Source organism: Maylandia zebra, linkage group LG12, assembly GCF_041146795.1.
Source record: "Maylandia zebra isolate NMK-2024a linkage group LG12, Mzebra_GT3a, whole genome shotgun sequence".
Taxonomy (NCBI): Eukaryota; Metazoa; Chordata; class Actinopteri; order Cichliformes; family Cichlidae; genus Maylandia; species Maylandia zebra.
Window position 1 is genome coordinate 12,616,672 of NC_135178.1, and position 16,254 is coordinate 12,632,925.

General features: G+C 39.2%; 1 protein-coding gene across 4 annotated transcripts in view; it reads right to left on the reverse strand.

The window, feature by feature from the left end:
* Window positions 1-11,688, reverse strand: part of ncor2 (nuclear receptor corepressor 2) — a 90,875-nt gene extending 79,187 nt beyond the window's left edge. For all 4 annotated transcript variants that reach the window (XM_012917302.4, XM_023153246.3, XM_023153245.3 and 1 more), the window contains exon 1: window positions 11,431-11,688. The gene's annotated coding sequence lies outside the window, so the exon portion shown is untranslated. The remainder of the gene's footprint in view (window positions 1-11,430) is intronic.
* Window positions 11,689-16,254: the final 4,566 nt, after the last annotated feature.

Sequence of the window (16,254 nt, forward strand, 5' to 3'; positions counted from 1 at the left end):
CTCACCAACTTCGTTTTATATTTAAAGACAAAAAAAGGTTTCTCTTGACACTGATGTTTCCCAGACATGACTTTGCCTTGTTTCACTGTTTAAATAATTCATTCTGATCGGCCCGTGTCATGAACAGAAACGCCAAGAAGAAGACGTACTACAAAAAGTAAAATGAAAAGAAAAAGAGAGAAGGTGATTGTAAATACCTTTCAGTTAATCTCAGAACAAAAACACTTAAAAGATCCAAACCAAAGTGCACCAGCATTTCTAGTGCCAGGCTGAAATATCAAAACAATGACGACAAGGTAGACTGCTGCCATTAAAAAGTAGGATGACGACATAAAAATCAATGCTGTAAAGAGGTCATGATGCAAGAAATACCTTATTGTAAGTACATGTTTAATCTAAGACAGCCATAAAAAAAAATTTTTTAAAAAGAACACAGGCACGATTTGTGCCAACAGACAACCCGTGTGATATGCGATGATCAGCGGCATCTGGCCAATGAAGAGGGTATTTGCCTGGTGTGCTAATGCATTAATTAAATATGAGAGCTGGAGACTCAGGCTGGTGCGGTTCTCATTAGTTAGACAATCACTGGTGTTGCTTTCATAAGGTGACAAGTACTACATCAGTAGGCTTTCAATTATTCTTAGGCAGCACGAGGAACAGCGCGCCTGTGAAAAATATTCCCTCTTTTCCGCAACAGTGGACTCACCCAAACTTATTAATAACTGCTAGGTTTTTATTAGGAATTTTACATTTACTTAACTACTGCTCCAAACTATTAGACACCACGTCAAAGCAGTCACCAGTGTGGCTTAAATTGTCAAAAACAGATTTCTTGTGTGTTCAGCATTTAGGCTTTGAAATGTGCATCAGAATTGGCATATCTCAATATGTTTGGACTAGTAATGAATATGGGGATATGAAGATATATCCATCTATCACTAACACCCAGACCACCACGTATGTGAAGCCCTCCTATGTCATCAAAACAGAAAGACTGCTCAGAGTTTTCAGCTTGAAATAAGGTTAAACTTACACTAATGTTGGCTTTCTGTGTCTATTTTAAAAAGCGCTGTGAACAAAAAGGCTAAGAGGTGAAGTATACTTCGCACACTGTGGCAAATTTGGTTAATCTAGAGATAACATACAAAGATGTCAACATTCAAATGTCTGAAAATCAGGCCGGAATCTGCATTTTATTTTTGAATGTACTCAATCTTAATCTGGCAATAGGTGCAAGGATGCTAGAAGCTTTCCTAATGATAACACTGCTAGCTGCCACATAGGAAAGCAGTTACCCTAGTTACCCAAACACTGCAGCCTACCCCTGCTTGACTTTCACAAAGGAAATCTGCGGTCACAACACACAGTCAGCAACTGAAGACATTGTGCAAAAAGTGTGAACACCCACAGTCAACTTTGACACAGCTGTAATTTGCCTGATAGAAAGAGGTACAATGACCCTTAACCACAGCCTGTCAGACCTTTCATTTTAAATCTGACGGAACAGCACTGCCTATCACACTAACAGCAGCATGATTAGAAACAAAGACACCTGCAGCCATGAGACATGAGTAAAAAAATAAAAAAAAAAATAACAACAAAGCTATTTCAGATGCCGTGACTGAAAATGAAAGTGGAAGTATTCAAGTATAAACAGCACAGGAAGCTTCACTGATATGACTCTTATTAGGTAAAATAACCAATGTAATGCTACCCAAATAAGGTCCTTTAAAACACAAACCTACTGTGCCATTTAGTTTGACAAGAAAAGTAGAAAAATAATGCTTGCCATACAATGCAATACGATTCTTAAAAGCCTTGATATTCTGTGCACTGAAAAGAAATGTGTCAAACGTAGGTCACCTAATTTGTTGCATATGCATCACATATATTTTACACTTATTAACATTAATGCTGCTTAGATGTCTATTTCAGGCTGTAGTGCCAGTACTGTGTTCTCATAAGAAAAGCCAATTACAGAACTCTCATAAATCTTAAAACATTTAGATTTGGTGGGTATTAGGGTTCAGTATTGCTGCCAATTTAGGGTTGGACCCTAGCCCAAAAGCTAAGTGAAGCACTAGATTTGCTAGGTTTGCTACAGAGAACCATCAGGGAAGTCATCCCTGAGAGCTGTTTGAAAGTACGTACCCCTTTTCCAAAGGTAAAACTTAGGTTTGAAACCATGTTAGTAGTTTAGCTTTGGGAGATGCTCTGCTACACACCTTTAAGGGAAACCTCTATGAGACTGGTATGCTGAAGCTATTAGTATAAAGGTGTAGTTTAAAAAAAAACAACAAAAAAACCCCACTATGATTCACCTACTGTTATACCCACAGTAAACAACCAAAAGAAAAATATATAACTACTCAGAATAATCCACTAGGATAGCTGTATCAGACATAAGGTAAAAAGAATGTGAAGAAGAAGAAAAAATGCATTTGTATTTTGCAATAGACTACACGCATCATTGTCACCATTTCAACACAGACTTTAAAATGGACTAATCTGACAGGAAAGGACTAGCCAGGAGGTGGTGAGAGACTAACAGAACCAGCGATTGGCTGTCCTGAACCTCCAGATGTGGTCATCCAGCTGTGTCTATGGTGTACAGTAGAGCCATTATTGGATTTCCTGCCTGTTCCCTCGCTACTGGCCGCTTCAGCGACATTGTGTGAAATTACATAAGGCTCGCCCTGCCCCCTCCCTGCTGCCCAGTGTAGAACACAGGCCTTCACACACTGCCAACTATGACTCCCTGTAATCATGCAAGCAAAGCCACTCAACCAAAACACTCTTGAGGATCTAAAAGATACTCCCCTCCTGCTCACGCACACATGCTGACGCCAGGGAAGCAAAATTTACGTAATTTCTCTGGTAACTCCATTATGAAGAATCAACAAAAATCTTAATAAGTGCCTAAGAATGAGTTTACGGGAATACGCCTACATACAAAACAAATGAAAATGAAAGTGTGTGTGTGTGATAGATAGATATATATATATAAAAATAAAAGCAACTTGGATCTCTATGACTATTTCTCCCCTTGTAAAGCAACTAAATACATGGTAGTTGGATATCTGTATGGCTTCTTTGACTGACAGGTGTGCTAGGAAAGGCCACGAAAACCAATGTCTGTCCCTCTCCTCTGACAATTCAAGCTACTGCACTGGACTGCTGCCCTGCATGTGTAGCATTTTAATAGTCTTGTAGCACTAATTAGCAGCTTTTTTGTCTTTAAAAGTGAAGCTCACTAACCAAGCTAAAGTCTAGTTTTGAACCCTCAAGATTGGCATTTCTGCTGTCGCCATCTTGGTTTCAAAATTCAGATGTGACAGGCAGGGGAGGGTTTGATTGTGAAACCACTTGCTGGCTGGTTGACGGCTTGTGAAGCAGAAGTCACGACCCAATAAGTAAACCACAAATAATTCTACTCTTCAAAACAGTGTGACCAAGATTTACAAGATAAACCCAATTTTTAATACGACCCCAAATGAGAGACTGAGACCATAAACTCAGCAGGAAATCGTTTACTAAGTCAAATACGAAAGCTTTTCCTCGTATACTTCCATAGAAACACACGTCTTTTTGCAACCACAGCTATCACCATCTGGTGGCATTCAGATAGAAAATAGGCCAAAGGCACTTCAAATTTGGCTTGATGTTTCCTACCTGGAAGCTATGTAAAGCCATGTTTTAGTTTGTATATTGACAAAGCTAAATGATTACATCTTCTGCTAAGTGTTTGCATTATGTCCGAGATATAAAGGTACTTTCTTTCGCTTCCGACTGTTGTATTATCACATGCATTCTGGATTTTATCAGCCAAAACTGGCCTATCGAGGATATTCAATGGTAAGTAGGTAAGTAAAACCACTGGAAACAACTCAAGTTCTCTATCACAGTGCTAAATTATATTGTTCATTTATTCTTTGAGCATACTTGTAAAATTAACAGTTATGCAAATGCACTACAAGTGAGGCAAATCCAAAAATCTGAACTAAATAATATAAATTCAAGTTGTCTAGATAAACCTTATTCATTCAGGTCAGAAATGTCAAAAAATGCACAACAATACTCCAACTCCGCCTTCATAACTTGTCTGGTAAAGTTCACAAAGTAAAGATAAGGAATTGTTCATGTAACAGTTTACATTTTATGCAGAAATTGTTGTACGGCCATTACTGTTAGAGTACAAAATATAATTTATCTGTTACTGACAAACAAAGTTATTTCCCAGCTGTGTGGGACATGATAACATGAAGCTTTAACTTATGAATCTCCCTTTATTCTCCATTGGCTCTTTAAAGTCCACCTGACATTCAGCTCTCAATTCTAAGCAGCAGGAAATAAAACTGAGGAGTGCACTTGTCTGCTGAGCTGACCTACGTCCCCTGCACTGCTGCTTAATTATTCAAGAACTTTGAAATGTTCTTCAGTATGGCAGCATGCAACCCGAGTGCCTTTTTGCCCCTCATGATAGCAGCTTCATAGAACTTCCAGTTGTGCATGACAAGGTGTCTATGCATGTACACTGACATCGTGCATGTATTGCCAAATACTAAAGTCCATACATGCCTCCAGTATTGACACAGATGGCACAAACAATACACCGCTCCCAAATATGACACACAAGCTTGAATTAATTACAGTCAGGGAACCATTTAAGCAGGGAATAAATCCAAACATTACAAAGCAAAGACCAGATGTCATATCAACAGCTTGATGTACAGGCACATTCAAAAGGACTAATTTGTTCCAAACTGCACTGTCATGGATCCAAGGTACATGTCAAGACAGGAGTTCAGTCCTCTCACACAAGCACACGCAATCAGTAATTACACTTTCATACCTCTCACTTCTACAGTGGAATACAGCTGATATGTGTTCACCAACTCTCAGCTTGGCTAACTAACATCCTTTAATGGGGGAAAAAAAAACAAAAAACAAATAACAACGCTGTAACACACTCTTAGTAGAAAACTTGGGCTAATCAGAGAGGCAAATGCAACACTACCCACACTGGTAGCCTACACACAAACAAGAGTAATGCCCTTTACCATGCTGTCATCTGTGTTGCGTAAGAGAGTCAAGTGAATCACTTACCACAGAGCCATTTCTAATCTTTGCTAATCCGCTGTCTGGCTCTCTTTTATAGCGTTTAAATATGGGTGACTGGTTTTAATAGCAAGAATATTTCATAGCTAGGGAAATCAAAACAGAACACCTTATGAATAATAAATGACTACCTTCTAATAACAGCATCCAAACACAGGTGTATCACAAGAGGTTTTGAGATGGTGTTTTACAACACAATAAGAAGTGCTAACTATCTTTTCTGACCATTTAATTATCTTCATAATTGTATCGATGAAACAAAAAAAGAGTAAATTAAGTAGCTCAACATTAAACATTTGATCATATTCTCTCGTATTTAAAACGCAGTCATGTCTAATCTTCAAAGTCACCGACTAAAAGAGAAACTCATGACATTTAATAAAAAGGAGCAAGCTAACCTAAAAAGGAAAAGATACAACAATTCCTGTAATAGATCATTGTAACAAAAGGAAGTGAAGTTTGGTGCTCAAAAAAAAAAAAAAAAAAAATTCTTGTTACTAACCTAAGATTCAAGTGTTTTACGATAAAGCATGGGCTTATAAAACGTGTTCTTCCACATACCAAAAAACCCCACTAGAAATGCATACTGCCACAACATGAATACAAACAATAGTAGCAGTTTAGACTGCTGTTTATACAGTTTTTGTAATTGACAGGAACAGGTAGTGCATTAACGCAGTGATAGAGCGCCATATCAACTGTCAACATCATCTACAGCCTATATACCACAAAATTATTCTGGAAGTACTTTGTATGTAACACAAACACACAAAAGCCAAACAGCCAAAAAATAAGGTATTGTTTAAAACCCTGATAGACTACTTTACAATAAAGGTCAACATGAACACCCTAAAGAGTGTAAAAAAAAAAAAATAAATGTCTACTATAACAAGATAGGCAATCAGTTTTCAATGTTTATACATATGAGGAATTTTACAGGTTACTTCTCAAGCAACACAAATTCCTGATTGAAGAATAGATCTCCCATTTTTAAACTTTGCAAGGTGATGGACACAGAATCGGTCTGACCTCCATACCCTTTCAATCCCTAGGCCAGCAGACAGAACATGCCCAACCTCCTCCTCTCTATAACTGCCTAAATGTTAAAATTAGATTACTTAGATGATTAGGGCAGAAATCTGAAGCTGCAGGATAACCAATATCAGAGACATTTTCTTTGAACAACACATCACAACAAGTTTTTCCATTTGCAATCACAAAAAATAAAAAAATTTAAAAAAAATAGCACAGCTGCCTAACTTCGGCCCCCCCATGTAGCCACTAGAGCTGGGGTGGTACCATTGTCCAGTTCAATAGCACTTAGATTGTAATCTGAAGCAGAGCAACAGACCAGCTGTGCTTGATCATAATATTCTATCACACTGAGTCATGCATAACATTCTCCACACACAAAACCTACCAGGTGCAGTCCACTAGTGAGCAAGAAATGCTAGACAGCTGCACTTACTCATCCAGTGAGAAGGAAACTGGGTTGGAGGAGGGAAAGAGCCTGTGAGGCAGTTTTACAGAGACTGCCTCATATTTCTCTCTTAGGTTTCCACATGTAAACTTGAGGGTTCATGAAGTGCACCATGTACTAAACTTGTGTCGTTTCCCTATAATCACTCTGTTTGTGCAGCAGTTAGAGTAAATAAACATTTAATTTGCTGTGTCAAGTGCTAAGTGTTGGAAAAGTCACATCTGCTTGGATTTGCTGCATTATGAGGGTAAGAAACCATGTGAACTTGTGATTTAATTCCCCATCCAACTGGCCTGTATAGCCAAGATTCGGGTAGAGATTTGAATCAAGGCTTTAGCTGATATAAAACAGTGGCTTACAGCCCTGACACACCAAGCAGACAGATGAGTTGGATTGCATGTGGACAAATGTCACCAGATCTAGTAAGCTGTTAACATCTGATTAAGAATGTATATGCATGGTTTGACACTGGCCAACAAAAAGCAAGTACAAGGCAAGTGTTGTTCCCATACCACAAATACCATTTCTAAAATCCAAATAAAATCCTTATAGAGCACTAAGGACACTCAACTGAGTCCGAATCAAGAAAAAATTACATTTGCCTACCTACATACATTCATACATGTCCATGAATACATATCTGTACATTTCTTCATTTTTACAAGGATTGGTCAAGTTTGAAGACATACAGCATATAAAGCTAGCAGTTAGGATGTATATAGACAGACGTTGCTTTGCCTAATATGCCTGCTGTGCTAAATCCACTATCAGAATGTGAAGAAACAACCGCTATGACTTCAGTTCAAAACTTGTGTGCACTGTGCTGAAGAAATATCAACTAAAATTGGACTATAACCAGGCCGTACTTTCCTGTAATTCAAATATGTACCATGAGAAGGAACAGTGAGCCAGTGTAGCATATATTTAACCAGCAAGCCATTAAAAACATTCTTATTTATGATGATAGCATAGGAAAAGGCAAAGCCTTGTAATGAAACGTGGTTAGGGCTGTAAATCTTTTAAACACGCGTCATGATTTGAGTTACAAAAAGGTATTTTGCATAGCTTCACTTGGGTTCACCATCTCCACCATGGTGTTGCCTATTTGCCAAAACACCCAGTTGAGGTGTTTTGGCAAATATTTAATATTTATTTCCCCAAATTAAAAACATGCTTAGGCACTACACCCAAGTCTCAAGCATTCATTATATACTTTCTACATCCACAAGTCCACTAGGATCAACTCAGGTTTAGAATTTGATTGCAAAGAGCCATGTGGATGTTCATGTTTTTTGTTTGTTTATTTAGGGGGGGTAACCATGCAAAATCTATAGAAAATTTACAGTACATTGCAATATCTACGCATGAACAAGTTGACTTCAAAGTAGCATAACAGAACATTAGTTTGTTATCAGGTGTCCAGCTGCCCATGTATGTGTCTGGAGTGTATTCAAGACTGATCTGACAGTTCAAATGTAACAAATGCAAAAAAAGAAAAAAAATGTAATCAAATTTGAGGCAGTCTTTTACTATGCATGTACTGCAAATGCTCACATTACTCTGACTATAACACCATTTTTAACTCATCTAGAATATGATTTTAGTTACAAGAGTTAGATGTGTTGCACATGCTCTTCCTGTATATGGTATATTTTGTTGTTTGTGGAAGATTACCTGCTATATCAGAGGCAGCTAATGGTCACATAAATAAAAAATAAAGAACTTGTGACATTTATTATTATGAAAGAAAGACATTTGGAATTTTAATGGAAATCTTTGATTTATGGCGATGCAATGTGCTTTGTCTTCCCACAAGAATTTACTGTAAGGATTCATCTTTCACAATGAAATAAAATGAAATGAGCAAGAACTTCCCCTTTCCGGTTTCATAACTCTGTTGTGTTTCTTAATAAGAGAAGAAATTGAACTAGCGGTGTAACGGTCTCCCTGAGGCTCCATGCAGAGCACGGGATTATCTCCTGCCCCCATTACCCTTCTGGAAAAGGGGGAGATATCGCCTCACTCAAATTTAACTCTTTACAATCCTGACACTATGCAATACAGACTCCAATTTTGAGGATTCACATCAGAATTAGATTTTTGATTTTGAGTGCATTATGGATTATTAGGAGGTTTAAAAGCTTTTCAGCCTGCCTGATCACACACCAAGTGTCTACAAGTACTATAACTGCTTGTAATATTGAGTGATTTTACATTAATGTACTAAATAAGCTAAACAACCTGCGCAATCAAACATCACACAGAATTTGTACTAGAGGACATTAAATGTCCAGTCCAACCGATTTTAATATGCAGCTGTCCAGAAAAATTGAGGGCTGAAGCTTAGGAAAATGATATTTGTTTCTAATAATACTTAGCTTGAAGCCCCCGAAATAACATATTACGGTGTCATGACGCAGTACCGGCGCAATATTTCCCCCACCCGACCTGCTGCCACAGCCATTACTGTCATTACTTTAACAACAGCGTGGGCTTCAATCCAATACATGAATGTAAATGCAAACAAACAAGGATGACTACATGAATGAGACAATCACAAGATTACATAAAAGCTATGGCGGAGAAACTGAGGGATTGCTTCATCATTACTGGTAACTGCAGGAACATTATTTGTACATTAGCCAACGTTGGTGGTGAAAATGGCATTAAACGAAACAGCTGATTAGCCATTTTCAGTAACAAAACACCCTCCTTGTTGCTATAAAGAGCATGTGTATAAAAAATAGCTTCAGTAACACACACACATACATCATAATATCCTAACTACCCATGTGCTCATGTTGCTTATGCTAATTAGCAATGTGGAGCAGTAGGTGGTTAATGGGTGGTTAAACCATGCTAGTGTTGGGGGAGGGGTGGGATCTGATGTATAAATATCAGAGTGAAAAAGAAATGAATCAGAGGGTCTTTCCCTTTATTTATCTTCCAACTATCTTTAGATATTATGGAAATTTGTCCCAATTTGACTTGTGCACTGTACCAGATGTTTAACGGGAAAACTTCCTGCTGATAAAGTTAGATGTTTCAGTTGACAGGAAGTAATCTAAAGCAATCAGTTGTTTAGCATAACCTATCACACAAGCGTTATAAGGCACTGGAATAGCTATAACACATGCAAAATAAATACATGGATTGCATTTAATACTGATTGATTTTGAGTGAAACACATTTCATTCATTTGTGATAAGGCATTGCCTGCTTTACACAAACACACTCATCATATTGTTGTCCAACTCCTTTTTTTGTTGTTTTTTTAAGCTCTGCTTCAAACCTGTGGTCTTACCACAGATCACTATTTTTATCATTGGTGACGTGCATAATCTATGTACTAATGGAAACAGGAAAATGCATTGACTCTTTGGTCATCCGTGATACAGTGCATCAAAGTGGCTTACCAACTTGGTCAAACTATATCCAGGGGAAAACCCCGTTTTATAACCAGAGAGGACAGATCAGTAAATACATCATTTAATCCCAGATATCCAGACAGTTACAGTTTAAGGTTTGCAAGTTTTTAAATATACATTACCATACCACTATGTATGTTCGCAATTGTGTGTTCCCACACGTTTCAAACGTAGGCACATAAAAGTAAGATATGAGACAAAATATGAGTTTGTGTTTCTTAGGGAACAATCACAGCAACACAAATTTCACAAGACAAATGCCTATTATTTGATTGCTGATAATCGGCTTTTATCTACAGTACGTGTTACAAGAGTTGAAGATATACACTATAGAACAAATAACTTTAGACAACAAGGACACCATCAAGGTGAACGTCCTCCCTAGCATTCAATATTAGGAAAACGTCTTTTAAACTATTTGTAACTCACTACCTTAGGTATCCAACCAAAGTGTTTTCAGTCTTTACAGAATTAACAGGTGTGTCTCAATAGCGATTAACTACTTAGAACCACCAAAATTAGAATGTTTTTATGACGGACTATCATTACATAGACTGACTGTAGAGACAGGAATGCAGTTTACCGGAGAATACACAGAGGTCCAAAAACCCCAGTCCAACTCCAGCAAGTATACTCACTCAGCAGCAATGTTGAGAAGCCAAACACTAACGCAAACTCCCTACAGTCCCTCTTTACTTTTGTTTTTAGAGACTTGACATCAAGCTGCTTACAAAACTACTGCACGCCAAATATAGCTTATCAGCCATCTGACAACAAACCAATTCGTCCCCGCTAAAGCCGATTCAGCGCATTACGTTCACTTCATGTACAACCAGTGTTTACAAACGCAAACCGGGCGCTATTGTGCATAGCCAAGTTAGCAGGCTAAATGACTTAGCTTGAACCCATTTTCTGGTACCGTATAGTAAAAAGTTGACAATCACTAATATTGTCGGATATTGGTCGTGTTGTGTGTGGAATAGCGTCAGTAACGAGTCACCACCAGTGTATGATTAATTCAGCTGAATAAAACTGGCGCTGGCTACTCGGTCATTCTGACAGCTAGCTTGGGAAGCTACCCTGGTTAGCCATTAGCCAGCCTAGCCTAGCCTAGCCATGTAGCACGTGTTCCGGATTTATAAAATAATTAACTAGCTGGGAATAACCAGCCAACTAGCACTACTGTGGCAAGATGGGTAACCAGCTAGTCGAACACCGCTAAAACATTTAATTTCATACAGGTCTGATAGGTCATGTAACTATAGCACAGCATAGAGACTCGAAAAGGTCAATACTGCTGTTTCTCCTCCAAAGAATAGCCGGACCCCGTCATCCAACAGCAGAACAGACGCCCCCCCCCCCAAAACCAATGGACACAGCGAGCAATGAAAGCTAACTAACCTTAGCGGCGGGGCAAAAGAAATCATTCGGTGGTGTTATCGCACTGTGACTAACGTCCCAATCCTCGTCACTCGGTCCAATTTCGCTTAAAAGTCTTCTCGCTTCAACTAAACGTCTCTCCCCGGAATTAATCCACATGAAAGAGTAGTTTTCGTTTTCATTTAATCCGCTAGCGGTTTTCGGATACGTCGTGCCTGTTCCTGCACAACACAGTGGTCTAGTACTACTCCCTGAGCTGCTGCTGCTGAGACCATAGCAGGGCTGAACCGCCTCTGTCTTTCTCAATAGGTCCATAAGCTCTCTCGCTCCTCCTCTCTACTCAAAGCGCTGCACATTTCCCATGCCCACAGCATATTCAAAATTATAGTAATTTGGCATGACTCATTTTCATTGGTAAATAAAATGTTATGATTAATTTTCCAAATAGATTTGTAGGTGTGCTATTTAGGTGATTAACAAATATATGTATAAAGCATACACGGTACAGCTGCTTAAATTTCCATCATAATCTAACACACTACAAACAGTCCACAAGAATTTCCATCTTATCCTGGACTTATTGGTACACATTAGACTCAAACGCACTGGCCCTCTCCAGTTACACCCCTCCCTGCTCCTTTATGAACCCAGAGCCTCCAAAAAAAAGGGGGGTCAACCCAAGCATTAAAACTCCAGGAAGTCTACATCTGTGCTGCTTGATTCCCATGGAGAAGTACAAGCTGTGAATACACTGACTTAACATTGAAGGATAGTATTCAGGAGATCACAACATGCCATGCTGTGAACTGAGTTGATGACTCTGCTGAAGCCGGTACCTTGCAAATGATCTGAAACTGCTTTCTCTACTTCACACTGGCTTCTAAAAGTCACCACCCATGCTGCATCTACTTGAGTCACAGAGAGGATTTTGTGGAAAATGTCTGGCTGCCTTGTGGGGTTTTTTTTGTTGTTGTTGTTTTTCAATCAGCAGGGCTCATTAAAAAAAAAATCTGCTGAAACGTAATCCTGGTTTTTACAGTCTATGGTAGTAAGTTTCAGTTAATTTTATGATTATTTATTGTGTTATTCCACTTGGACAAGTCCTTGGCAACCTGTATTTGCCATATAACTATCTGGCACACTCCAGCCAGGCTTTATCTCGCCCTAAATTTAAGCAGCAGCCTTTCCTATGATGTCAGTTGGGATTGTTTTTTTTCTTCCTTTCTTCTTTCTTCCCTGTGTTTTTCTTTCTGCTCTGCGGTTTGGGAGACCCCCTCTAACCATCAGTATAACCACCATCTCTTCGTTCAGCCATCACAGAGCAGGAGAGATAACTGTTTATTTCAGCTGGGTTTTTTGGACCCAGCCGTTTGTCTGAACAATCTCTCCCAGATCTGCAATGCCCAATTTATCAGCTTGTTGATAAAGTGCAAATGTTTCTCACTTGCCAGTTTTGATGTCAACAGCTGTGTTTTATCTGCAGCCAGACTCCTCATAATGTTAAACAAAGCTCCAGACAAAGGCCAAATGGACACAACACTCTCTTTGCCTTTCTCTCCAAATTCTCACAACTGATAAATCTGGACAGGGCGCACTTTTTCCTGAATGCAAAGCAAATTCGGCAGCTCACTTTTGGATCCTCTGGGGTATCTTTTCTACAAGTTATTCGTGCAACTAAAGGATTGCTTCAGTAGATCCAGAGCCCACATGAAAGGCACCACCAGGGGTGAGAGCATGAACTAAGCAGACTTTGGAGATTTTAAAGGCAATCAGTTGGCAGATGCACTGCAGACATCCATAATGGCTAGGAAATAAAACATCAACTAAGCACCATCCTGTGATGACATTACAACAGCCACAACTCCATTGAATTCTCAGCCCACATCTTTCTATCACCAGATAAATTTCTGCAAATAAGGAGTGACACATATAACAAATGAATGAACTGTAATGTGCAGTTCTCCTTTCTTTTAGATCAGACCATCAACAGTATGAGCTGACCTGCTTTTTAATCTCAACCGCACACCTGTAAAGTTGTGTATCTTGCACTTGTGTGACATTGTCACGGTGACATCATTTGTACACAGATTGCTTCAGTTGGTGTATCCAGAAGCACATTTTGCATCGCAGGCACACAGAGACACGCAAGGTGAAAACAGCAGCAGCATAGAAAGCCTTTTAGAGGTGAGAGGAGGCTGGAGGGAAAATCCTCATCAAAACAGCACTTCTTAAAAGATGGGCCGCCACCCGGAGTCTGCCAGATTAATGGAGCTCCCCTTTCTGAATGATCAGCTTTGATTACAAATTCAAATACTCTCATGCCGCATGGTCCCATCCTTCAAAAACCCGTGGCCGATTAGAAACACATTATTAGACTCTGGCATTTTTATTTTTTTAGTGCATTCATGGGTAGTATTTAAGGAATGTTCACTTAGGCTTAAACTAATTGGATTCAAATACAGTTAATCCGGGAAATGTGTCTGTTCTAATAAATAGAAATAAAAAAAAAAATACAAAAAAACATCTCTAATTGAAATCGAGTGTACCATTTCTAATGTGATTTCTAGATGAAGGTGATGGATACTTTGAGGCATGCGTCGCTATTTATATCTCCGGTGTAATTACATGCCAGCTTCTTCCTATTGCTGTGATGTACATTTTTAGCTGAGGCATAATTCATCCTGTCACTGCCGGCATTTATTATTGTCACGACTGGGCTCGAGTCAAACAGCCTGGGAAAATTATCTTTCCCCCCTGGACGCAGGCGCGAGAGAAGAGCCTGATTTTGATGCCACTGTTTGCTTTGTATCATTCACACGTCACTCGTGGTTTTTGCAATTCAGAGCGAGGGCTGAAATGCATTCACAGCCACAGCATTTCACCTAACTGCCTCCTCGCCGCCACAACAAAGACAGCACTGAGAGCAGAAATGGCAGCACCTTCGCTGAAGACTCTAACGACTGCCTGCATTGTTGGAATTCCGGCTTAACTTCCTGAGTCTGTCCACACCTGGCCGACAGCCAGCAAACGCTTTTTTCTCTCTCTCTTTTTTTTTCTTTTCCTGCCTTTTATCAAGATCATGTGTAGACTAAATCTCACTGCTGAGACATAATATGAATCTTTCCAGCCTCGCTCACATGTAATACAAAGTCGGATAGTGCTCTGTGTCTTTGTTACATCATGCATCCATGTAATTTAGCAGCTTTAAAAAAACAAAATCACAGATATTGGTTTGGAGTACAAGTTTAAATCTGTGCAAGGCAGAAATGTGATTTCAACCCCTGACTGAAATAACCAGCTCTCTCTCTCTCTCTATATATATATATATATAGAAAGAGAGAGAGAGAGAGAGAGAGAGAGAGAGAGAGAGAGACAGAGAGTGCTGGATAGATAGATAGATAGATAGATAGATAGATAGATAGATAGATAGATAGATAGATAGATAGATAGATAGATAGATAGATAGATAGATAGATAGATAGATAGATAGATAGATAGATAGATAGATAGATAGATAGATATGTATAAACACATCTATATGATGCACACTCTGCTTTCATGTGACAAATCATGCTTGAATTTCCTCTGGCTGGTGTGGGCGTGACAGGCATATTCACACTTGTCCAATGTCCAAGTCAACCGATGGAACTGGGCTCGAGTCAAAAATTGCAGGAGCTTAGCTCAGTCAACCATCTGTCAGGTTGCATGGATTCATGTGGAGTACACTAAAGTGGACCTTGTATGGACATGTTCCAGCAGGACTGTCATGAGATCAGTGTTCACCATGAAAGGAAGTTAAAAAAAAAAAAAATTTTTCAATGGAAAACTGATGTGAGGAGGATGTGTGATGATTCACTGCATTTACCACTTTCAGTACATAGGTAGATAGACACATGGTTTAGCATATAATATACATTTGCATATGGATGGAGGTTTGGCATTTGTAAAGCTCGTCAGAAAAATCAGTCAGCATAGATAGCTGCCCTCTGATTGGATGCATTACAATCAACAGATAGGACGTACAACGATAACACTGATGCTTTGTACAGATGCAATCGGCTCCTGATGCTGTGGACTTTCCTAAGCGTGCTATCAAAGTTGTGATATAAATCTTGGCAGTTAAGAAGCAATAGTGATGAAAAAGCTACAAAGAATCAGTGTCATATTCTGCTGGCATGGGCGTAGAAGTGAGCTTGTTCAGCTCGAGCAGTGAATTGTGCCTGCTTTCCAATTTTGGACACATTTTCTGAAAGAAAAAAAAACATAATATTACATTTGATCTGTGATGATGATATGAGTTCAACTAGTCCTTTCCAGCAAGGTCCAAAAACGAATTTCTTTTCTTACTCAAGTGGCTGCTTTTTGTTGTTGTTGTTGTTGTTACATGGAGAGCTGTAAGCCCAAAGGTGAATTGCTGCTGATCAGCCAACTCAAATACAGCTCTGCAGGAAATGCTGAGCTCTATAGACTTGGATCTAATGTAAAAAGCCCAGGATGTCCTTCACTTTCCATTCCAGCCCTTTGTCCACTGTGAGATAACAGGCTGTAGGCTGACTTTTACATAAACTAGACTGAGGCTAGCACTAGTTCCAGGAAAAATGCGTGGGAGGTCGAATACTACCATTTCGATGGAAAAAAAAAAAGAAGAAGAGGAAGAATGGGGTGGGGGTGTATATAGGTTGCCATAGCACTAAAGGACGAAGAGAAATAGCAGCATTTTCAGTGGGAGGACAGAGAGGGGAGGGCTTCAGAAGAGTGCAAAACCCCCATAAATAAAGCTAATGAAATGGCAGTTCAGTGTGGAGATAGGTGGAATGGCTGGTTGGGTCTTACCCACTGTCTGAT